The sequence below is a fragment of the Meleagris gallopavo genome, chromosome 3 (assembly GCF_000146605.3).
Source record: "Meleagris gallopavo isolate NT-WF06-2002-E0010 breed Aviagen turkey brand Nicholas breeding stock chromosome 3, Turkey_5.1, whole genome shotgun sequence".
Classification (NCBI taxonomy): Eukaryota; Metazoa; Chordata; class Aves; order Galliformes; family Phasianidae; genus Meleagris; species Meleagris gallopavo.
In genome coordinates, this window is record NC_015013.2 from 22,539,732 (window position 1) to 22,563,190 (window position 23,459).

General features: G+C 41.7%; 1 non-coding gene across 9 annotated transcripts in view; it reads right to left on the reverse strand.

Annotated features, from left to right (window-relative positions):
• Positions 1 to 1,816: 1,816 nt before the first annotated feature.
• The window catches only part of LOC100550383, a 145,749-nt gene continuing 124,106 nt past the window's right edge, over positions 1,817 to 23,459 (reverse strand). For 5 of the 9 annotated variants that reach the window (XR_002113100.2, XR_002113098.2, XR_002113092.2 and 2 more), the window contains 2 exons: positions 11,539 to 13,804; positions 1,817 to 6,627 (listed from right to left, as the gene is read on the reverse strand). This is a non-coding gene — a transcript (uncharacterized LOC100550383). The remainder of the gene's footprint in view (positions 6,628 to 11,538; positions 13,805 to 23,459) is intronic. The other 4 variants (XR_002113097.2, XR_002113099.2, XR_002113091.2 and 1 more) reach the window with 2 other exon arrangements.

The window sequence follows — 23,459 nt, forward strand, 5'->3', positions numbered from 1 at the left end:
GGAAGGGAAGGGAAGGGAAGGGAAGGGAAGGGAAGGGAAGGGAAGGGAAGGGAGGAGGGAAAGAGAGAGGGAGAGAAGGAAGAAAGGAAAGGAGGGAGGGAGGGAAGAAGTGAAGAAGGAAAAAATAGACAGGAAGGAACATCTTGCATGATTTTTAAGATCTTGGTTTAGGAGCAGCTTTCAGATAAAAAATTGAGTATTCTTGCTGCGTTAAACTCTTTCGAGAGGAAAATGAAATGGAGATCACATGGAGAAGCAGTACAATACAGAACTGGTTTTGGTACAAAGACATAAAACTGCATTTATCACAGATGATACTGCTGAGAATGAGTGACCCTTTTGTGGAAGGCATCTAGGACAATCAGTCTTGGAGTTTCACAAGTTCCAAAAGTGTCAGCTTGAGCAGAGAAGGTGGAAAAAGCTGGTTCAAAGAGGATGTATAAGTCTCAGCTTGGGCCACTCATCATGTGTCAAGCACTCGGTTCATTGTAGAATTCACTGTGGGATTCACTGTGGGAAACTGGGAGGCCTATTATGCATAGGCATATGGTTTGGGGCTCAACACCACTTTCATGCCTAAGAAGGTATTTTCAGAGATGAGCATTCCATTCTGTACATTCTTGATGAAGTAATGTACTAGTCCTTTTCTTGGGTGGTTGTGGGCTTTGTGTGTGTGTGTGTGGTGTCATTTTTATTTTTTTTTTTCATTTTTAATTTAATCATCACCTTATTTGTAAGCAGCTTATGTGGAGACCATTCAGCTTGAACTACAAACATATATGTACACAAGTACAACAGACTGATCAGTGTCTCTTGGTTGTGACCGAGTTTAGCTCCCAGAACTACATGATATAATTCCTTATTTAAACTCATTTCATAACAAGCCTTTAAGTTACCTTAGCCTTCAAAATGGTACAAAGGATCTGAAAGCATGTCAGTTCTGCCACGTTTTCAACATCAAGAGGAGATAAAGTATCTTCTGTTAGGACAAAAGTAACATCATAGTTTGTCTCTTAAGATGAGCAGTATAGCCCACCTGAGATGGGAGGAGATAGATCGCTATCAAAAATGTTCTTAGAAGAGTGAGAAGGATTTATCATATGACATGTGCCTTCCTATATTACCATTTTCCTTCTTCATGTAAAGACATCAGTGCATTCTTCTTAGGTTTGTTTCCAATCTCCATGAAAGAACTTAAACATTATTAGGGCTGAGGAAGGACAAGAAAACTGTGGGCTAAAATGTTTCTGTTTGAATGTGCTGCTACAGTCCTTCTTGGGAGCGTTTTTATTACATCTCTGTTCAGTATGGGCCTCCCTTTGTGGTGCATTACATGTCTCATGATGCACCATGTTTCTCTTCCATGAATAAAACCACAGCAATTTTGGAAGCAGTAGCCAAACAAAGGGCTACGAATAAAGGAAAAATAATGAAATTTGAAAGCAACTGTACTATTTCCATAAGGCATCATCACAGCAATTCCAAGACTAACTATTTTGCTCTGGGATTTTTGCCACAGTTGTGGGTTGTTGGATTTTTTTTTTCTTTCCTCCTTCAGTTTAAGTCTAAGTTTTCCTTTCTGAAATTAAAAAAATAAAATAAAATAAAATACTTCCAGCTACTTCCAACTGTCTTTATGCTGAATTTCAGTTGAAAAGGCATTTGTATCCCAAACCTTCAAATCCTAGCAACAAAACTAAGACTAGTTTCCTACTTGGCATACGAAACTTTGATTTTTCACACCTGAGACACTTAAAGCATTTATTTTCAGATTTCATATTTAAATAAGACAATGAATAATTTTTTTTTTTAAAAGAAGAAGCCAAATAATATTTTTCTAATTAATTCTACTTCTACATATGCATGTTCATATGGCTACATATATTTTTTTGAACACTCCATAATAATATGTGTTGACTGCTTTTGGGCACTCTAAAATGAAAAAGAATCCAAAAGAAATTTGACTAACAAGTTACTGGCAACTTAAAGCAATTATCAAAAGCATATTGTTTTATTGACTGCAAAATGATCCATGAATATTACCTACCTCCTACAGGAAAGATATGTCTAGCTTATCGTTATCATTACAGATAAGAGTTAAAGCCCCATTGCCATATGACCTGAGAGTACATCATTTTTCTCATAAGCAGCCTTTCTATAATGATGCGTCAACTGAGCTACATGGCTAAGAGTCTGCAGGACCTAAGGATAGCTCAGGTTATATTTGGAGAAGTAGAACTTCTGGTGGACTCTGTTCTGCTGCTGAGAACTCTCACGCTGTATCCTCCCATGGGATCAGGCTGCTCCAGCCAAGGAAAGGCTCTAGTTCCATAGTGACTTTGATAGATTTGGTTAAAATGCACTAAATCTAGGTGGTGCTCATGTTCTGGGACACTTTGGACTTGAACAAATTTGTCTTAGGATTGGTGCTGATGGAATTGCAGAACAGATGAAGCACAGGCAGTTCTATCAAACAACAACCCAATTTTATTTGAAGCTCCTTTCAGAAGTTCAGTTAATTTAAATCTCAACAAGATTTCAACCAAGCCGAGATCTTAAGACATTTTTGCTGATTTTTCGGTTTTATAGGAGAAAATTCCCACTTGGACCAGTTTTTTTCCTTCTTCTAACAAGAAAAGCAATAAATAAACCTCAGACTGTGTTGGAACATGTTCTACATTACACATAAAATCTGTTGAAAAGAATAGTGAGCTTGCAAAGTCAAGCTCTTAAGTCTGAAGTGTTCGACAACACAAGAATGAAGACTGTGTGCAACTCCAGAACCACCATCCCAAATTCCCCTGCCTTGTCCACAGTACACCTTCCACAGCAAACAAGGCCAGGGCCCACAGCCAGCGCTGCAAAACCACTTCATTTCCCAGAAGCAGTTTGCGATTATGTAAATTATGGCATTATAATGCATAAGCACAATGCAGACAAAGTAGGGATATACCAGCAAAATTAATTCTGGCATTTCATAGCTTATGTCTGACCTTGCAATTTTAATGGAGGTTTTTTTGTTTGGTCTAAAACACAGAGTTGGCTGGTGCGAACTCCAAGAATGGAGCAAAGAATGAACTCGTGGAGATACATTGCCTCATCTCAATGACATCTCCAGCAAACATTTGCAGGGCTGGAAACCTCTGTTCTGCTAAACTGACTGCTGTTAGTTGGACTAAGTGAAAAAGTGATGGTAACAGAAGATTTTCCGACTGCCACGGAGATGTCTACACTGTCTTCGTTCTTAGGAACCCTGCTGCAGCACACCATTCAGCACACCATTTGGCCAGGTTTCCCCTCTGTAAAAACAGTCTTTATGTCCAAGCTGTGCATAGTGGATACTGAACACTCCCTGAAGAGGAGTTGAATAGACCAACTGTTTCTAACTATCTCTATAAGTATTGTTCCTTCTGCTCTGAAGTTGGTCCACATCTGGTAAAAACAGTGCCTGCCACACCAATGCCTCATTTCACAGCCTGCTCTTCACATCTGGCACATCTTGGGCTCAGTTTATCCCAGAGACTCAACAAAATTTCCTTCAGCCCTGCAAGTCATCTCCTGCTTTCTTCCTCTGATGCCTTCTCTTCCAAGGTGGTAACCAGCAACCTTTTGCACTTCCACAGAATTTTTTTCTTTAGCATTAATCCCTGCTAACTTCTCTGTATATTCAGACTTTATCAGTGCTCCCCGAAGCAACTCTTTTCTTCTCTCCACTGCTCCAGTTCCATTATTCTGCCTCAGAGTGATGTTAATGCAAAACATCCTAACAAAATTCACAGGCAGTGGCTCTTGAATAGTTCAGCCCTAAAGGGCTCCCACCCAGTTCTTTATTCTTTACATAAAGAGAGGCAGCACAAGTTAGCTACACAAAAGGGTGTTTCATCAAGTTTCTTCCAGAAAGTTTTATTCTATTTCAGAGCTTTGTGAACTATTGTATCTGAGCTGTGCAACCTGCAGTCCAAATGCTTCGTTTTTTCCTTAGCAATGCATTTCTGTGCACAAAGCCTAGACTTCCTTCATACTCAGATTTGATGATCCCTGATTTTCAATAAAGAATTCACTGATAGCTCTGCCTGGGGCTTACCAGGTGAAAAAATATCTTTCATAGGATCACAGAATGACTTGAGTTCGAAGCGGCCTTAAAGCCCATGTAGTTCCAACCCCATGCCATGGGCAGGGCTGCCACCCACTGGATCAGGCTGCCCAGGGCCCCATCCAACCTGGCCTAGAGCACCTCAAGGGATGGGGTACCCACAACTTCTCTGTGTAGAACCTTACTACCCTCCGAGTGAAGAATTTCCTAGTATCTAAGCTAAATTCCCTCTCTTTTAGTTTAAAACTAAACTAATTCTCCCTTTGTCCTATCAATATCAAACTGTGTAAAGAGTTTGTCTCACTCCTCATTTAACTCCTGGACGACCACAGTGAGAGCATTCTCCAGGTTGAACAAGTCCAGCTCCCTCAGTCTGTCTTCATAGGAGAGGAGCTTCAGACCTGACTATTTTCATGGCTCTCTTCTGGACCCACTCCAACAGCTCCCTGTTTTTCTGCTGTGGGCCCCAGGCCAGGATGCAGTGCTGCAGTTTGGTCCCCACGAGGGCAGAGCAGAGGAGGACAATCCCCTCCCTCTCCCTGCTGACCACCGCTCTTCTGATGCAACCCAGGGTACTGTTGGTCTTCTAGGCTGCAACTGCACACTGCTGGCTCGCGTAACTTGTGTCACTCTTGGCTCTTTGATGCTTTTAGGTCTCCCCTTAGCCCTGGCAGGTATCTCACTCAGTTGCTGGGCTGTCAAGTCAGCCTGTGCCCATTGAAAGCAAGCTACACACCTTCTCTTGAAGGCAAAGGCAATGAATGGCATCTGTATTGGCAGCAGTGCTGCTGTCACTCTGTCACCACATCCTACACTCTTCTGGCAAGAACCAGAACTTCGTTTGTTATCAACAGTGTGATATTCTTGGAAAGTGGCTGCATGAAGAAGCATTACCAAGAAGTTCTTTCAGGACTGTGACCTGGACTACTTGTACAACAATGCAGGAAAAGTGCATGTATGGGCAACCATCAGCATCAACCTGTTGAAACAAAGCTAACGCACAAACACCAGGCGTTCACAGAGCATAGTGATGGCAACTGTCCTGATGTGATGGAACTACTCAAGCCCATGAAAAGCATGCATGCTTCCTCTTGCACAGCAGGACAGCCTAATCTCTGGGTTCTGCTAGGAGGTTTTTCAAGTCAGTGCGGAGCAGTTTTTCTGTCTGTGGCAAATGTCCCAGCAGCGCAGCTGCAGCACGCAGAACAACCAGGTTCAGCAGAAGGCCCCCTGCCCCTCCCTGCTTTCATCCCCCACAAGCAGCCTGCCTTATCCCATGTGTCCATGATTAATTTGAAAATTCACCATGAGGACAGTGTCCACATTTACATGTGCACAATTAGCTTGCAGCTGGTATTTCCAGACGTTTTATGAGCCATCAGCTAGCAGGCTAATTTCTGGCTTAATTAAAATCAGTCAATTGCTTCTAGGAAATGTAGTGTCATTGCTTCTTTTCTATCATTCAAATCTATTATTCTGAATATTTTTGCTCACAGATGTTAAATCACTTGCACATGTTCTTGTCTGTTAAGAGAACTATTACAGGGACCTTATCAGGAAGTGAGCCGACAGTCGAAATGTTCCTTTTTCAATTTGATTTTCATTGATACTTCTGTTTTGTGAGATGCTGCCTTTTGCTGCACAATGTGCCTCTCACTGCTGCCCCAGGAGCAGTCTGTTCATTTATTACCACAAAGCCAGGCTGAAAGAGATACCTGAACAGAGTGCAAAGAGTGTGGCAGACAAAGGTAGGTCTTTCTTCAGTATATGATGGAATGAAATGAAGAGCAGGTCTTCATATCAGCGGGCAGACTGCTGGAATCAGGTTCCTAACTCATCCCTTTTCCCTGGGAATGAGATCAAACAGTCCAAGCAAAGAGCGGTAGCAATCGGTACAGAAGTGTCTGACATAAAACCTTGGATTCTTTATAGAATTGTTGTCTATTGCTAAAGCCGTGGTTATTTCCTCTTTAGATGTTTTTTCCACTCTGTTGTCTTTTCTTTCTATGTCAAAATCTGGTATTGTATTTCTTAAAGGAATATCCAAATTAATAGCATAAGTTTAAACATTTCATTATCAAAACTGATGTCTTCTAACTGCCAATTACATATTAAAAACGGCCATGAACAGTTTAAAAGCCTTGAATGGATTTCTTCTAGTAGATCTTGCTCTGAAAGTACTGGATTTTCACCATCCCAGTTCTCCTGTGTAAGAAGACACTGCTCTGTTTTTAATAGGGCTTAACATCTGAGTGCTGCCCCTCAGCCACAGCTAGTCAAGGTGCCAGGTATTCACTTAAACCGTTAATAATCTTAATAAATGCAGGTTTGTGTCAGCATATTGGAACGATGAACATCTAATCACAATCCTCTTCAGCTTCATCTCAGCTTCAAGGGTGATGGATAGATGCCACAAACAGGTGAACAACAGTGGGATCTTAAACTGCTACAGCCTTTTGCTGGAGAATCATGAGCCAGAGTCTCAACCTAAGGCAGAAACTGCGAACTTCAGCTTTTTCCCTCTGGTTGCAACACTGCAAGATATTAAGATACACATTACAAGAGCCAGTGCCAAAATGCAAGTCTATGATGCAATTAAAGTGGATGTTGCAGTAGAAGCAGTGGACCATCAAGGCATTAGTAGCTAAAAAAGGTCTACTCCAACAGCAATCACTTGGGACTGAGCCATCAGTCAGAGAGTAGGAACATCACAGGCACTGATAACATCTATATTTGTTGTCACTACTCACCTGTAGGGAGGTCACTCCAGACCATCCTGGACAGGAAGGATGGTGATCAATGAGGATGTTATATACAATTTGCAAGGGTAGCTTAGATGGTTTGAGTTCCTGTCTAGTAAACAGAAGTCAAGTTCAAATCCCATGTACACCTCCCATCCAGCTTCAGCGTCAGCACACCACAGGCACAGACTGTGTACATTCTTATGTTAGGAGAGACACGGGGTCCAGGGAAGCAGTTTACCAGAGCAATGGAGCTCATCTGAGATTTCTCTCCATGTTACAAACTGGACTGCACAGTTTGTGGCAGTGGGCAAAATGCTTCCACTCTCATTCCCAAGCAAGGAAATAAACCAAATAACCCAGTATGTGACAGTAGGAATCGAAAGCCTGCCAAAAGCTCATTAAATTGAGATATAATCAAATGGTACTTCTGAAAGAGAAAGCAGGATGTTGTTTAGGTACTGCTTGATCTTGTGTCAGCGTACTTCTGGTAAGTTGTCAGCTCCTGTGCACGGGGAGAAGACAATGGAATAAGAAGATGCTCAGCATTTGTTGGATCAGGGTTTCCTTACTGGCAATTCAAGAATGTTTCACATATTTTTGTTTTTCAGAACCAGTTTTGATGCTTGTAACACTGAATAACATTCTCATTCTCATTCTGCCAGATCTGCCACTGAATAAGACTTTGCATGGAGAGAATAGTATTGAATCTGAGTAAGCATATCAGACTCTGACCAACAGTCACTCATTTTTATTTGCATGTAAAGACTGAATGCTTCACATTTGTCTACTTCTTGCTTTATTTTTCTCTAAAAATCTCGGCAGACCAGAGCACATCTGTTTAGCAGACACAATTCCCAAATTGACACATACTTTGAGTGCCATTCTGTGTCCAAAATCTGCGTGCTTCTTTTAAAATTATTTTTGAAGATTCCCTGTCATTAAATGTCATCTAAAATTGTCAGATTACATTTTGAAAGAGTCTCAGGATGAATGTGTTTCTTGTGCGTGTTTTGAATAACATCTTAAAACCCAATGTCCAGTCCAATTATACCTATTCTAATGACCAATGTCACTAGAAGGTTATATTTAGAAATGTTTCTAAAATCTGCTTCTTTTCTTTGTTCTTCTAAAGGACAGTGTTCATAATGGGCCTTGAGGTGAGAATCACTCATGGGAAGGCTTTAAGCCGAGGTCAGTCACAGGGCTGTCCTCCTGTCCTCCAGACACACGGACACCCTGTTGGCCTGGCTGACAGTAGCCCTCTTCACCCCACTGCACACAGTGGTGTCAATGAGTCCCTGGCTGAGCATCTCCATTCTGTCACCCATTACAGGCCAAAGCTGCTGGATCAGGGCCTTCCTGTCCAGCTGAGTGTCACACAGGGCATTCAGGATGAGATTCTCCACTGCCACTACTGACCACCACTGTGTCCCAGAGATGGGATGCCCAGGCCTCGGGCAGGAGACTACTCACCATAGGCTCCCACTTTACCTCCTCGGGCTCCTGCTCATCTGGCAACAGCAGAAAGGGAAGTGGGAATGGCATAGAAGCAGCGCCTGCCTGGAAGCAGGGAGGTACTGATGGTGCTGGGAGGCAGATCGTAAAGCCCAGCTCAACATCACCATACCACACAGCAACCTGAATGACAGTCATGACCCTCCTGCAGAGCAGGCAGCTCTCTTTCTGCCTGTCCCAGAGAACTCATGACAGAACTCATGATGGCACAGTATGGCATAGGCAATGTCCTTTTGCACACCACAGCAGACAGGACATATCCATGCCTGTTCTGCTGCCATAGTCTTCTGTGGCCTGCTCGGGAGTAAAGAGGAGGAGCTGCTCCCCCCTACCAGTGCCTCAGTGATGAAAGGTGCATGTTACAATAGAGTGGCCATGGTCATTCACTGTCGCAGGAAACCCTCCCTGCCCCACAGTTAGGCTACTCCATGCCTTCAAAGGTCAGGCTGCAGCCCTGTCCCTGGCAGTTTCCCCCATCCCATGTGTCCCCACCCAGCACACCTCTGCTGTTGCACATGCACCCTGTGGGGCACTGGTTGCCTGAGCCAGACAGGCCAGGGAAATGCAGGTGATGGCTGTAGAGATGGATGCCAAGAGCCGCTGTCAGCAAAGCACAGCCCAGCACCCAAGCCAAATGCCAGCTCCAACTCCAAGCCTCACACATGTGCTTGGAAGAAGTGCAGACACAAGACAGACAGGTCCAGGCTCTGCTTGTGCCCAAAGATGAGCAGCGAGGGTGGCACAGTAGTGGGGACACCTGGTCTGATAGCCAAAATTCAGCATGGTAGGGAAAGTCATGCTGACCTTACCTGAATGCCATTGAATGTACTGCATCATTAAACACCATCATTTTTATGACATTTTGTTCTTGAATGCTTGCTACTATCTGCAAGGTTAACCAGCACCCAAAGTTGCATTCTGTATAACTGTGACTTCTCTGACTGCTGCCCTCTAACTGTCCCTTCACGGATGGGAATCAAGTTAAGGGCTGAGGAAATTAAGGCATTTTTAAATCCATCTCTTGGCACTTACAAACTCTGGTGACCAGGCTCAGAATGGCTCATTATAATGAATAAATTAATGAATAATTCAGAACCACTCATGGGAGTTTCCCTCAGCAATTTTCCTTCACATCTCACGTAGTGAGCAGTGAAGACAGCTACAATGTTGGCTTTATCACAACTTAGAGCTGTTACAAGAAATTAAAAGATAAGAATAGCACCACGTGCAATTTCAAGTAGAAGTTACGTTGTACATGATGATATCATGCCAATGTTCCCAAGAAAGCATTCATTTAGTGTGCTTAATGAGGGCAATTTGTCAACAATTTCACACACCATTTGCCCAGAATCCTCCAATGCGGCATTTCTCTGCATGCTCCTCACCCCCCCAAATAAACTGCAAGTTGTATACAGTTTTGCCTGTCATTAATCATCTTTTCAGCGCTGCAAGTTCAATGCTGCTTTCCCAGTAGGAGACCAAGGGAGCAACCTAGCCAACAGAAGGAAAAGTCATGGGAAAATAAAAATATAAATGTTCGCTACAACAACAACAAAAAAGATGAGCACAACCCTCCAACCCTAGCAAGACCAGTTCCTTCTGCCCACAGTAACTGCTTCCAACAGCACTTTCTGCAGCTCTGCTCTTTACACGATTTGAGAATACAAGTGGGGCTTCTTGCAGCTAAAAAAGCAAATTCCCACCACCCCCACCCCAGTTTCTGGTATTATTACATTTTTGTTTTCAACTAGGTACAATTCTTTCTAAAGAGAAAGAAAAGCATTTATTGAAATTGTATCTGCAAAAGGCTTGACTTAATAACTAACTAACTTAAGAAGCCATTACTGTTGATTGTCAGCATTTTTCTGCTAACCAACACGCCTGAGGGAAAAGCAGATGGAAAGTAATTAATAAGACCAAGAGTGAGGTTTGCTGGATGTAACTGATACTGTTGGTAAATCTGGGACTCATAAATGATTCTCCTCAATGAAGGGAGACAGATGTTTCTGCAATTTCAGCGACAAAGTTGGAGAGAGCAAGTAGAAATAAAAATAAACAGTGAGCCCGCAAATAAGAAGTGCAACAGATATCACACACTTCCTTCTTTTCTCTGACACTGCTGGTAAGTTGGAAGAATTTAGGAAGTGAAGAGAGGGGATTCTTCAGATTAAAATCTATATGTCTATATATAAATCTAAATTCTATATGTCAATAATTTTAATGTATTGCATCTTATGCGGACTTGTCCAGTAGGAACATGAGCTAAAGAAAGCATTAAGTTTGCTTCTGAATGCCTGAGCTTTTAAGGAAGCATGGGATGAAGGGTCATTTGTGTAACAAAAGCAGAAATGGAGTGAAACAAAAAGGCAAATAGGTGGAGCTAGGAATTCACCCTTCGCACAGGATCCCTCCCGTTCAGGAACAGGCAAGCAGGGAAGCTGGGAGGAGAATTATCAACAAGTAGATTAAATGTACAAAAGAATATCTGTAAACATAAAACAAACAGATATTCTTTTTAGAATCTTTATATATCTGCTTGAAGATACGAATATATAAAAGCTTAATTCATACCGAATAAAGATTTTTTTAAAAAAAATCACTTTTCTGACCATTCTAATGTTTTTTTCTTGACAGCTGCTTCTTGGAAACCTATAAAGAGCTGTCAATGATTGTCCCCCCCTCCACTGTGCGCCCCCAGAAAGAGCCTGCCTCCCCCAACCCCACGTACGAACCTCTTCCAATTAGTCAAATAACATCTATTGCAGAAAACAAATGTTGAAGCTTTTCATATTTAGTTCTAAATTGAACCTTTTTTCTGTCAGCAGCAGTACGTGGTGAGCTACCATCACCACTCTCAAGTTTAATAAAGTAAATGCATAGAAGCTCCAGATGTGAGCTTTGAAATCACACCTCTGGACATAGTTTACAGTATGGTTAGAATCAGAAAGGTATTGTAAAAATGACACCAAGAAGACATAATATTGCCAGCCACAGAAAATTCAATTTGCTCTGTTAACAAGGCGAAAGGCTTTTTCCATTTCTTTCTCTCCCAGGATAGAAAATTCAGTGTGGGTGGAATGGCTGCAGAGTGCATTTCTGAGTCAGTCCACCCCTAGGGGAAGAAAAATCAACTGTGAACATTCAAGAGCTACTTGGAAATTACTGGAAGTTATGAGCTGTACTCACCTTTTATCAGCAGAATGTGCTCAGAACCTTCTGCAAGGAGGATGTGGGAGAGCCACGGGGAGCTCCAGCAGCAGCTTCTCCTGCCAAAGAGATGGGAGAGCATCGGTTTCATTAACATCTTGACTGATTTTGTTACTACATGGTGAAACATGGACACCATTTTAAGATACATCAGATGGAAGAAAGTAGATGAAAGGCCGAGATGATGCTTTTGTCTCCATGCAGAGCCATCAGTAGCCAGCAGAAAGTCTATATAAAGTGCAAATAAGAGGCAGAGGGAAAATATCACCCTTGGCTCCACATTACAAAGATGTTATTTTGAAGTGACTGAGGTTCAGGAACAAAAACTTTCTAGAAAGAAAATCAGAAAGCCATGCTCAGGGGTCCCTCTCATGAAAAATCTCACTGCAACTCATATAAATGTTGTGGAACTTTCTACCATGGGAGATTGTGGAGATACACAGCATAGGCAGATTCAGAAAGGATCACACGAAGTTGTGGATAGTAGGTCCATAAACAGAAAGAAAACAGAACGGAGTGCACCCTTTAACATCTGCAAGCCATCCTACAGTGGGTAATACAAGGGAGCAGACCAGAGGAGGTGACCATGTTTGCATGGTCTCACTAAACAGCAGCTATATTTATTCTTGCTGCTGGAGAGAAAATCTACGAGATGAGATGGTCCTCTGGCCTGATTATGCAGAGCTTTTACAGTATTTATGTCCTTCTTTTCAGGCTGTTAATATCTGTCCTGCTTTTAAGTAGATTCCGACAGGAATGTATGTGACATTCAGCAGACACACCTCAAAAGTACAGAAGTATGCCATCATGTTTTCTGTACTGAACACAGCTGCATTAGCACTGATATTTTATGGGCAGCCCTACAGTTATTTCATTATTTCAGAAGCCTGAAGAAAAACAGCATCATAGTTTCATGTCCTTTTATCCACACTCCTGTCTGCAAAGACAGTGGTATCAGGCACCAGGCTCCTGCTTAAATCTGGTGTCTCAGCTCTGTCCACCCCCATATTGTTGTTCCCTAATGCATTCTTGTGACAAACTTGGAACAACATCTGACCTTCGAATCCTCTATCCACTTCTCTGCTGCCTGCCAACAAATTTTGGCTAACACTTAAAGAAGATATCTCACCACTGACCTGGCACCCTGACTTATCAGCCTACAGCGAGGCCCCTGCAGTTTTGTAAATCAGTTCTCTCCAAGCACCCCAGGACTCCTAACCTTGCACACTCGTAGCCCATGTGTATTGGAGCAGTGTGATTCAGCTTTATTATTACATCCTTATTAATTCAATGTATGTGTGCTCTTTTGCCTTAAAAAATAAAAGCACATGTCTGAATTGAAACAATTAGAAAAGCACAAGGGACTATAAATGTTCAGACTTGTATGCTGAGTGTTCTCTGTAAGTTCAGACAGGTTGGTGGGGGCAAAGAGACTGATCTCACAAGCTATCTCAGGACTGTCATGTCCTGAAAAGCTATCCCTGCACAGAGACATATTTCTTGGAGTTGTCTGCTCCAAACCTTTTTGAAGATGTTAAAAATTTGTAATTTTGTGTCTTTAGATAAAATACAAAATTCTTCTAAAATTTAGAATTTCACATAAAACAACATTGCCCAGTTAACAAATCACAGTGGGACTGTTTGTTTAAATAGATGTACTGTTTTCGGGCAATTCCATCGCATTATGCATTCATAGAATAATCTAGGTTGGAAAAGACCTTCAAGATCATCAAGTCCAACTAGTCTGACCTACTGAGCCCCAACAGTAAACTACATAAAATACACAAAGTGTATTTAATACAGTTTAATATTTCACTACAAGGTTTTTTTGGAGGGGGAGGGCGGGGGGGAAGAAAAAGAAAAGAAGAAAAACCCTTAACTATTATTCAGATATAGGAAAAGAGAAACTTAAATTGTCTCCCAACAGACAACTCAAGGCTGTTTCTGACCCTGCTTATCTATACAGTAGCAAGGAATTTACGTGATAAAAACAACTTACCCAGGACGTCCACATACTTGTCAAGAGAGTTTTTCCAAATATCAAACTTGAACCTTCCTTGCTTTACCTTGCTACATTCACTGCAGACATGTAAGCGATTATGTACCAGAGCCTCCCCCTCACTCTTCTCACTTTTGAGATGAAATAACTCCACTTCATTTAGTCCTTTGTTGTGAGAAACGTTGTTAAGAGTCCTCCTCATCCTTCCCAGTGGTCTTAGTCTTTAAGTGTCCCAAAGTGCAGCAGCTAGAACCATAGAATCATTTAAGATGGAAACGACCACTAAGGTCATCAACCTATCCCCAGTATGCCCACTAACTATCTCCCTCAGTGCCATATCCGCACACTTCTTGAACACCTCCAGGGATGGTGACTCCACTACCTCCCTGGGCAGCCTGTGCCAGTGCCTCACCACTCTTTCTGAGAATAATTTTTTCCTAATATCCAACATGAACCACCCCCCACACACACCTTGAAGCCATTACCTCTTGTCCTGTCACTGGTTACCTGGCAGAAGATACCAAACTGTCTTGTTACCACCTCCTTTCAGATAGTTGTAGAGAGCAATGACGTTTCCCCTGAGCACCCAAGTGGACACCTTCTCACAACAGGACCCTTCTCACACAGGCACCGCTCCCTCTTGTCCTCAAGCATGGGCTCTGCCCTTATGCAGCAGCCTGACATTGTTGATTTACATGCAGCTCTTGACTTGTCTACAGGCTCTGCAACAGGCACAAGCAGCTGCACTCCCTTGACTGCTTAAATTGCTGCAATCCTGGTCGAAGTGATAAATTGGCTGTTGTAGATTTATAGTCAGTTAGCAGATGACTCAAAATTGCATGCATTTCACTTTTATTTTTTCTTTACCCACAAAGACTGAAAGTTTACAGGGTTTGAAAGTGCCACAACTTTTTCTTTCCTCCTTACACTTCAGTGAAAGGGAGGTCAGAGAATGCAGATGCATTGTACAGGACAATGCACATCCTGTACATGCTTGGTCCAGAACACCAAGTTTGGCCTCCCTCATGAGTACAGAGCTCATATATAACTGCTTCCTTCTTATATGGAAATGGTTGGCAGCTTTTGACTGATTGCATACTTACAGTTAAACTGTGATCACAGTTACCCGAGCAAATTGGCCAAATGAAGCAACTAGCAGTAAGGAGCCCTGGGAGCGCTGTGGGCAGACAAGCTGTGTCCCTCACATCGAATGGCTGGGGGTTGCACATGGAGGGCCTGCGTGCCCAAACCCAGTGGCTGGCACAAAAGCACTGGGACAGTGAGAGTCCTTGGGCATGGAACAGAAAAAAGCATGGCATGTTAATGGGAGTCTTTACGTGAAAAACTGTAACAAGTTAGTAATTAAAAGCTTTTTTTTTTTTTTCCCTCAGAGTCAAGTTAGAGAAGCAGAACTCCTTGAGGATCTCAGTTCTAGCTGCTCGCTGTGGAGTTGTAGGGCTGGGGACAGCTAGAAAGCAAAGGGCGCTTGGTCTCCTCATGGAGGAGGTGCAATTCCATGACATTTCAGGAAAAACGAGCAATTTATTCTATCTTCCAAACTCCCTTCTGCAGTGCTGTGCTTATGAATTATCATCATTCTAGCTGCCAGTCCTCCATTTTCAGCCTTCTCTCACTGTGCACTTTTTTCAGAGGAGCAAATGGTGGAGTCTGTCTGAGCAGAAGAACAAAAGCAGAGCCAAGGATGCACTGCTAACTCACCAAGTGAACAGTTCTTTTTATTTTTTTAAACAAACTTGTTAAATATACATACACCCAAATACCCACATCAATTTAAATGATTTGCAGAATGCCTCTAATTAGTGCATCAGTGGCCCAAGTAAATAACATGCTATTGTCAAAAAAATGATTCTCATACAGGGAGGGAGGAGGACACTCACTCTTTTGCTTGAGTAAATTGTTCTTAATGGTTTTTGTTTGTTTTCTGAGAAGCTGCTTTGCTGGAAATGTTGAATCTTTAGCTTGACTGGGAATTACCCCAAGTCATGCCCCTCCTCAGAGCTTAAGATTTAAAGCACTCTGGACAACTGGCCTCATGAAGGCTGTGCTGGCTCTTAGCATCCAGTTCAACACACAGACCTTCAGTCATGGAAACCACATTTAGTAGACCAAGTCAAGCTGTGCGAGTAAGTGTTCTCTGGGTGTTAGGTGAAGAGGATCTCAGAGTGGAACTATCTCAGCCAAACTTTATTGTTCATCTATCTTACTGCTACAGAGTTAAATGCAACCACATCTATCATCAGAAACCTTTTCCTCTATTAAAATCTAGACATCAGACATTGACTGATTGAGCTATACTGACTCAGTGATGGAAGAGTCAGCAATGTGTCTCAGAACGGGAGCCAAAAGCATGAGGAATAGTTCAACTTATGGGGTGCTGCTGCAAGAAATCTAAGAATTTATGTAAATCAACCCCAGATTGCACCGTGCAGGGAGAGAGGAGCACTCGAACATCACCAAGCAAAATAATGTGGTCCTACCGCATGCTCAGGCTTGTTCAGTTTACTGCAATACCCAATCTGCCAATATTAATTTCTTAATGAAAAACTTGGGACACTACATCATCATCAAAGTGACAAAACCCACATCCTGCTTAAATTTCACTCACTTGAATGACATTTCCATGGAAAAATCACTTGAAAAAAGAACCCAAACTACAACAGAAGCAGACAAGGAAAAAGCACTGTGTTTACAGAAACTACAAGCATATCTTTCTTCAAAGTTAGACCAACATTTTCACTAGGATCTACTCATTAAAAACAAATTTAAAAAAAAAACAACCCAAAACCAAAACAAATAGCCAAAAAACCAAAATCACACAGAACCACTGAGATTTTCTGTTGAAAATAGAATCCACATTTCTACTGAATACCTCTGATAAAGAAATAGGTCCTTTAGTAGTAGGAATGAAACAGTTAAATTCTAGATATCCTACATACTCCCACCTTTCCCTGCAGCTGAAGCTGTCTGCACATAATTTGAGAGCTGAATTAAAGGAAAAGAGTACAGTATACATAACACGTTAAACTATGAGTATGAAAAGAATGTATGTGAAAATCTTGCGTATTTTTTGTTTGCCTTTAATTAGGGATGGATTCCTGATCTTGATTATCCTTAGCAGAAAATCAAGACCAGTCTCTGAAACCAAACAGTCTTCCCTTTGTGGGCCTCCTCCTGATTTATGTAGGGCTTTAAACAACACACACACACACATACACAAAAAAAAAAACTTAGAGCTGAGGTTACTATTTTTTTCACATTAGTTAGTTTTTATGAAGATGCAGATGGACCTTTGTTTTAGATATTTATTTCTCTTTACACCTTAGAGTGCAAGCAAACAGAGCTAGGAAAAAACACTACTGAAAGCAATGTAGTTGCAAAACTGTATTTTGCTAGTGATTTTAATTATCTGTTGAGTGATGATCTCCCCACTTTAAGATGTCCCTCATGGCAACTCCTTTCGTTGGTTTGGATACTATTGAGCCACCTATAAGCAATTCAGAAGTCCCCATTACAATATATTTTGTGATAACTGGTCTTGGTTCTCTCAAAACTGAATATAGCACCCTGATAACTGGATTAGATCATTCGACCTAATGTGGCTCCAGGCATTTTGCAACAGTAATTGAGCCAATGAAATGCTGGCAGAAGCTGTGATTCCAGCTGTGGCAAACACTCAATGAAATGCCAAAGCTCAGCTTCTGAAATAGGTTGCCTGTATGGTTCACAGCTGGCAGAGGCACGGTAGGAAGAAGGTAAAATGACAAAGGGAAGATTACAATGCTAGGAATAAATGCTATTTAACAGAGGGAAATGTGGGTTTTACCATCACACATTTTATCTGCATGTTCTCTTGCCTGCACAAGGAAATATTTGAGACCTAGAGCTCCCCCGTAAATCCCTGAAGATTGTAGAGTTTTCTTTCTTTCCCATGGCTACAAAGAGGAGTAATACAGGGAGGTTGAAGTCCTCCATTCCCATCACCCCCATAGGTAATGGAGCCATTCTGCCTGCCCTCAGGAGGAGAGAGAGACAGGCTGATCTTTGACATGCTGCAGTGTAGAAGGAGGTCTTCCCATTGGAGGAAGTGCTTCAGAAAGCATGCTGAGCCAAGGGCAGAGGGAATGAGATGTGGGCAAAGCAGGAAACTTATCTGTTTCAGTGCAAATCAGCTACTACATTGCCACGAGGGATGCAATGACCCAACAAGGTGCTAAACTAGATGTGTGCTTTGTATTGCAAAAGGCATTACACAAAATGTCTCAATCGTTTCCCAAAATGAGAGAAAATAGCAGGTCAGTGTAAGATGAAATGGACAGACCCTGGTCAAATTCTTATTAACTGAATACAGAAAAAGTAGAAAACCTGTTTCACATTTATGCTTTCTTCTACAGCCATAGAATAACACATTCACTTCATGGCACTGACAATTTCTGAAGTTATCATGAGATCAGCCATTATTCCTCATCTCTGTTTTACAACTTTTTCATCTGTTTCGCATTTCTCGGCTCTTTTACACAGTACTTTCAAAAGAAATCTGACCACCATAACTACAGCACTCATACCATGCAACTAGCTCGGAGGGTATTTACGTCCCACCAATGAGCACACTTAAGGAACACAAGATTTAGCAGCCTGATACAATCTTTGTCATGGCAGATTCCACTTTGCACAGCAAAAGGCTGTGCACAGGCATGTTGCGTAAGGGGGCTGCAGTCCTTGCCAGCAGGGAAGAGCACACAACCGCCCCTGGTTCAGCTGGCTGCAGGTCTGTGTCTGCCATCCCGAGAGTCAGCATGGGTGGGCTCTGGAGCTGCAGAACACATCTTGAACCCAGCGCTCCAAGGTAGTTAACAACAATGTTAAAAGTCTGGAGGAGTCGTTCCCCTGGTTTTATTTCCAAGCCCTGCAGCGGTGGATTGCTTAGCCAGTAAAGAAACTCAACCAAATCGTTCCGCATGCAGATAACCTTTCAGCAACATTCTTACTTTTTAATTTGAAATTTACTTGCTGTTCCAATTGCTATTATAAAAACTATATTTTTTTTAGATCTTTAACACTGAAATTCCAGATTCTCCTTCAGTTACCTTTAATGAGGTAACTAATATCATTAGTCACATCTGGCTTATTCCATAACCTTGTGCAGACAAATAGGTGAAAGCTTATACTTGTCAGCCGTTCTAACATGCATACTACCCAGTCACTTTACAATATAGCTGTGTGAAATATTCTGTGCATGAGTATCATTGGTGCATGCATCCTCAGAGATGTAAGAATGTGGTGCTGGGCACGGAGAAAATAACAAAAAAAATTGGGAAAGGAAAGGAACCAGTCATAAACTTCCAAAGTAAAGTCACTATAATCATCATGGAATTTAAATGTGAAGGCTGTTGGCTCTGCCTAAGCCCTCCCATGGGCCTGCAATGGCACACCGCACAGCAGAAGGCACAGGAGAATGAAGAGGCACTGCACAACTGCATTGCAACTTGTATCAGAGGTTTAAAGGTGATTTCAGTAATAAATGTATCTGGTTCTTCTGACTGTACTGTGTTTTTCTTCCATGAAAAGAAGAAGAAATAAGTCTCTAAGAAATATCAGAGCAATAGATCATTATGAAGGCAAAGTTTAAATTACCAAGTAGAATTCTGTACTCCTGAAGCATTGATGAGCTGAACAGTCTCAAACCTCAAATCATCCTCTGCTTACCTGCTGTTTGAGAGCATGTTCATGTTCCTATAGGATAACCCAGAATATACTACCTGCAAGACTTTACTGCAACAGATACAATGGGTGAAACAGAAAACAATGTAAAGGCCACAGAGTCAAACATCACAGTCCCTAACTTGTGGGAGCCTGGCTACCAGGGGGGGATCCAAAATCTAACTCAGATGTTAGGGCTCCTTTTACAGCACACTGCAAAAGTTGCAGATCTGACAATGGAATCCAAATTCAGCCTCGAAGTCAGAAGCTGCTTAAAAGTCAGACATTGAGTTGATGTCATTTAAAGCTACCTGATAAAAGAAGTACTCATGAAAGCAATGAATGAAGAGGGAGTGGGAGGAAGAGGTCAAGTTGTTCGCTCTCTGCTGCTCAGATGGCATGACATTAGAAGCAGATGGCTGAGCATCTCCTTGGGAACCAGACTGCAGGTCTCTCCTGAAAGCAATGCCTAAACAAGAGCAGAACAGCAGAGATGGAATACTAGGAAAAGTACAAAGTGATTTCAGGAACATGAAGTTGAATAAAATTCCATTCACTCAAGTGAATGTCCACCTCATTCACAGGTAGCCATGCCTACCTCTTCCCTGCAGCTCAGATTATTTGGTGTTCTTTGTTCCAAACATGACCAAAGATGACTGTTCTGCAGCACACCTGACTAATAAAGCAATTGGCAAATTACTTGAGAAATGCATGTGTCAGACCAAGGCAAGAGTTGAATCTCCCCTTCTCAAGAGGGGAAATGTTGTAGTCGCTATCTTTCTCCCCTTTCCTGCTTAGCACGGACAGAACAGCAGCCACTGTTGTGTTAGTAGGCCCTCTCAAGGTAGGTCTGTTCTGAGAATATCTGCAAAGTTAAGTTGCTCATAGCAGTCATGCAAAGAAGGTACAATTACTCGATTTTAGACAGGGATCCTACCATAGGAGTTGGCCTGGCACTTAGGCCTTTACAGACCAAGGTGCTTGCAGTCAGCCAAAACTAAAATGGGGATGAAATACAGTTCCTAAGCACACAGATTACAGACATGCTGAGCTGGACCTCTGTGGATTGATTACTATTTTCCTACTTGAGAAGCATGTAAGGACACATATCATTGGGAGGGAATAATACCGTAGAAAAATTCAACCTGAGCTGTACCTATAAAAGCAATTGGAACATCAGACTAGAAATTTACAGACAGTCTATGCAATTCACTGTGAACATACACAAGGAGTAGCTGCATGAGATGACCTCCTCAAACATCCCATCATAGGAAAAGCTTACCTCAAATCCTACAGAGGTTTCCAAATGCATTTAAATTTTATTTAATTGAGGGGAAAATCTTTTCTTTTCATACTCTTCAGTAGTTATTTACAATTAATCAACTGAAGGTATGTAAAATAAGCTAGTTGATAATTACCTAAGAATACAATTGAGAACTCCTGTGAAAGTACTCTCAGCTATGAGAACAGTAATGTTAGATATTTATGCAGTGTTAAATATATAAGTAAATTGTAAATATTTTAACAGCTTCCAATCCAACAGACTTGGAGAGAAAAAATGAAGGCCAGGAACCAGATTCAAGCAGGCACTGGTGGCCTGCTGGCAATACACAGAAAAAACTGTTTTAAAGAATTCCATGGCTGAAACCAAAGCGTGGGACAACAAACAACCATGTTTGTTTAATACAGTTGTGAGCTCTTTCATAGTCTCATTAGATGGTGCAGGAAAGAGATTAAAGCATACTGTGTACAGGCATGTCATTTTCATTAGACAGATTCATTTAAAGAATTTATGCCTGATTAATCTACTCTTGAATGTGTGAAGCCATTAACTATGTTTATTTTCTATGGGTTTCTTTACATTTTGATTGGCCTTAGAACAGTCTTTTCATAGAATCAGAGAATCACAGAAAAGTTTGGGTTGGAAGGCACCTCAAAGCCCACCCAGTTCCAACCCTGTGCCGTGGGCAGGGCTGCCACTCACCGGGTCAGGCTGCCCAGGGCCCCATCCGACCTGGCCTTGAGCGTCTCCAGGTATGGGGCACACATAACATTTTGGGCAGTTGTGCCAGCACCTCACCACACTCTCAGTGAAAAATTTACCCCAGTATCTAATCTAAATCTTCCTTCTTTCAGTTTAAAACCATTCCGTCTTGTCTTGTCTACCCATGTAAGAAACGGATTTCCAACCTGTTTATAAGCTCTCTTTAAGTACTGGAAGGCTCAATGAGGACTCCCTGGAGCCTTCTATTCTCCAGACTGAACAAGCCCAACTCCCTCAGCCTGTGTTTGTAGGAGAGGTGCCCCAGCCCTTTGACTGTCTTTGTGGCCCTCCTCTGGACCTTCTTCAACAGCTCTGCATCTTTCTTGTACTGGATAAAATGCTGTCATAATTTCTCTTGCATAAAAATCCTTAAATCTCAGGACAATTTTTTAGCAGCCTTGTTTAACCCACCAGCCGTGCAAGAGTTATGCAGAGACTTAGCACATCATTGTTTAAGAACTGGCAGTCTCGTGCAGCACAGCCTGAGGTTCTGGACATACCATAAACTCGTCTCAGTGATACTGAGCCATTATTGTCTACTGGGGCATGCACATTAAATCTGTGATGTACACAATGGGTAGAGCACGTCTCACAGTGCAGTGATAAAATCCAGACACCCAAGGCATCTGGTATGCTTATGTTCAGTGGCATAATTAGCAGTAATTTCCCACTGTTGCTACCACTATTAGAATTTAAACATGAAAACAATGGAAATGGCTTCATACTTACAATCATAACCAAACTAGTCAGACTGCAGAGCCAAAGACATAAAAGAACTGGAATTGTCATAGTGTTTGATAGTAAGACAGCCAGAATCAGCATAATGGGTAAAGAAACCTGTATTCTGATAGTTGCATACCTGACTTGCTCATTAAAAAAACTGATATTTCGGGTAAACAGTTAAGAACATGTGCTGGTTTCCTAACCATGTTGTATATTGTGGATGTATTTGCAAAATAAGACTTCTCAAGTGAAGTTAAGGCCATGATGTTCATAATCATGTGATAATTTTCAATAGTCTCAAATTTTATTTTTTAAAAAGACCCTGTTTCAGGCAACCTCAGTTCTTGAAACAGAGACACGGATGCAATGAACTGGAGGTATTAAAGCTTGTTTATGTGAGAAATATGTTAGCAGGTAATTTTGGTTCATTCATCAATTAGAAACCAGTTTTCCGTAAGAGAGAAATCTAAAACAGCATGACACAGATGATATATATTCCACAGTGTACCAGAGCAACTCTGTGGTCCAGAAACCATCAGCAACTTCCAGCTTTGCTTCCTATGTTAATCATAGTTAACTACTAATAATACAGTGTCAGTGGGTGTAGCAAAATTGCTAGAAGCAACTACAATGCCAATTTACTGGAAAAAAGGACAAAGTCAGTGGTTAACCTACAATAATAGCATTAGCGCACATGGACAGTTGCCAGCAGAAATTCAAGACAGTACGTGTATCTGCTGGCTGGATCTGATAGGTCTGTCTTTATGAACCTGCACCCAACAACACTGGCTCATTTCCCTTCCTCAGAGTTTTCTTACCTAGTATGTTTTCCAGTTATCTTACTTCCAATTAGCATATCTAAAGATAACTATTAGCATAACTAAAACAAAGTTATTATATTCAGTCACTATTATTCAGCTGCTTCTTAAATAATAGTCCTATTGCATTTATTATTTATTATTATTTAGATAATCTTGTTATATCTTATTGCATTAGAGACAGGACAAGAGGGAATGGCTTTAAACTGGAAGAGGGTAGATCTAGATTAGATATCAGGAAGAAATTCTTTACTGTGAGGGTGGTGAGACACTAAAACAGTTGGCCCAGTGATACGGTGGATGCTTCTTCCCTGGAATCACTCAAGGCAAGGCTGGATGGAGCTCTGAGCAACCTGGTCTAGTGGGAGGAGTCCCTGCCTATAGCAGGTTGGAACTAGATGATCTTAAAGGTCCCTTCCAACCCAAACCGCTCCATGATTCTGTGATATATCAAAGTAACTCATGCTAGTGAAGAGTTTAGGCCTATTAAAAGATGCAAGAACCAATAGGTCTGTACAGTCAGGATAGATGAAAGAGGTAAAAAAGGAGAGGAGTACAAAAAGGAGCAGAAAGACAAAGAAGGAAGTAAGTCTAGCAA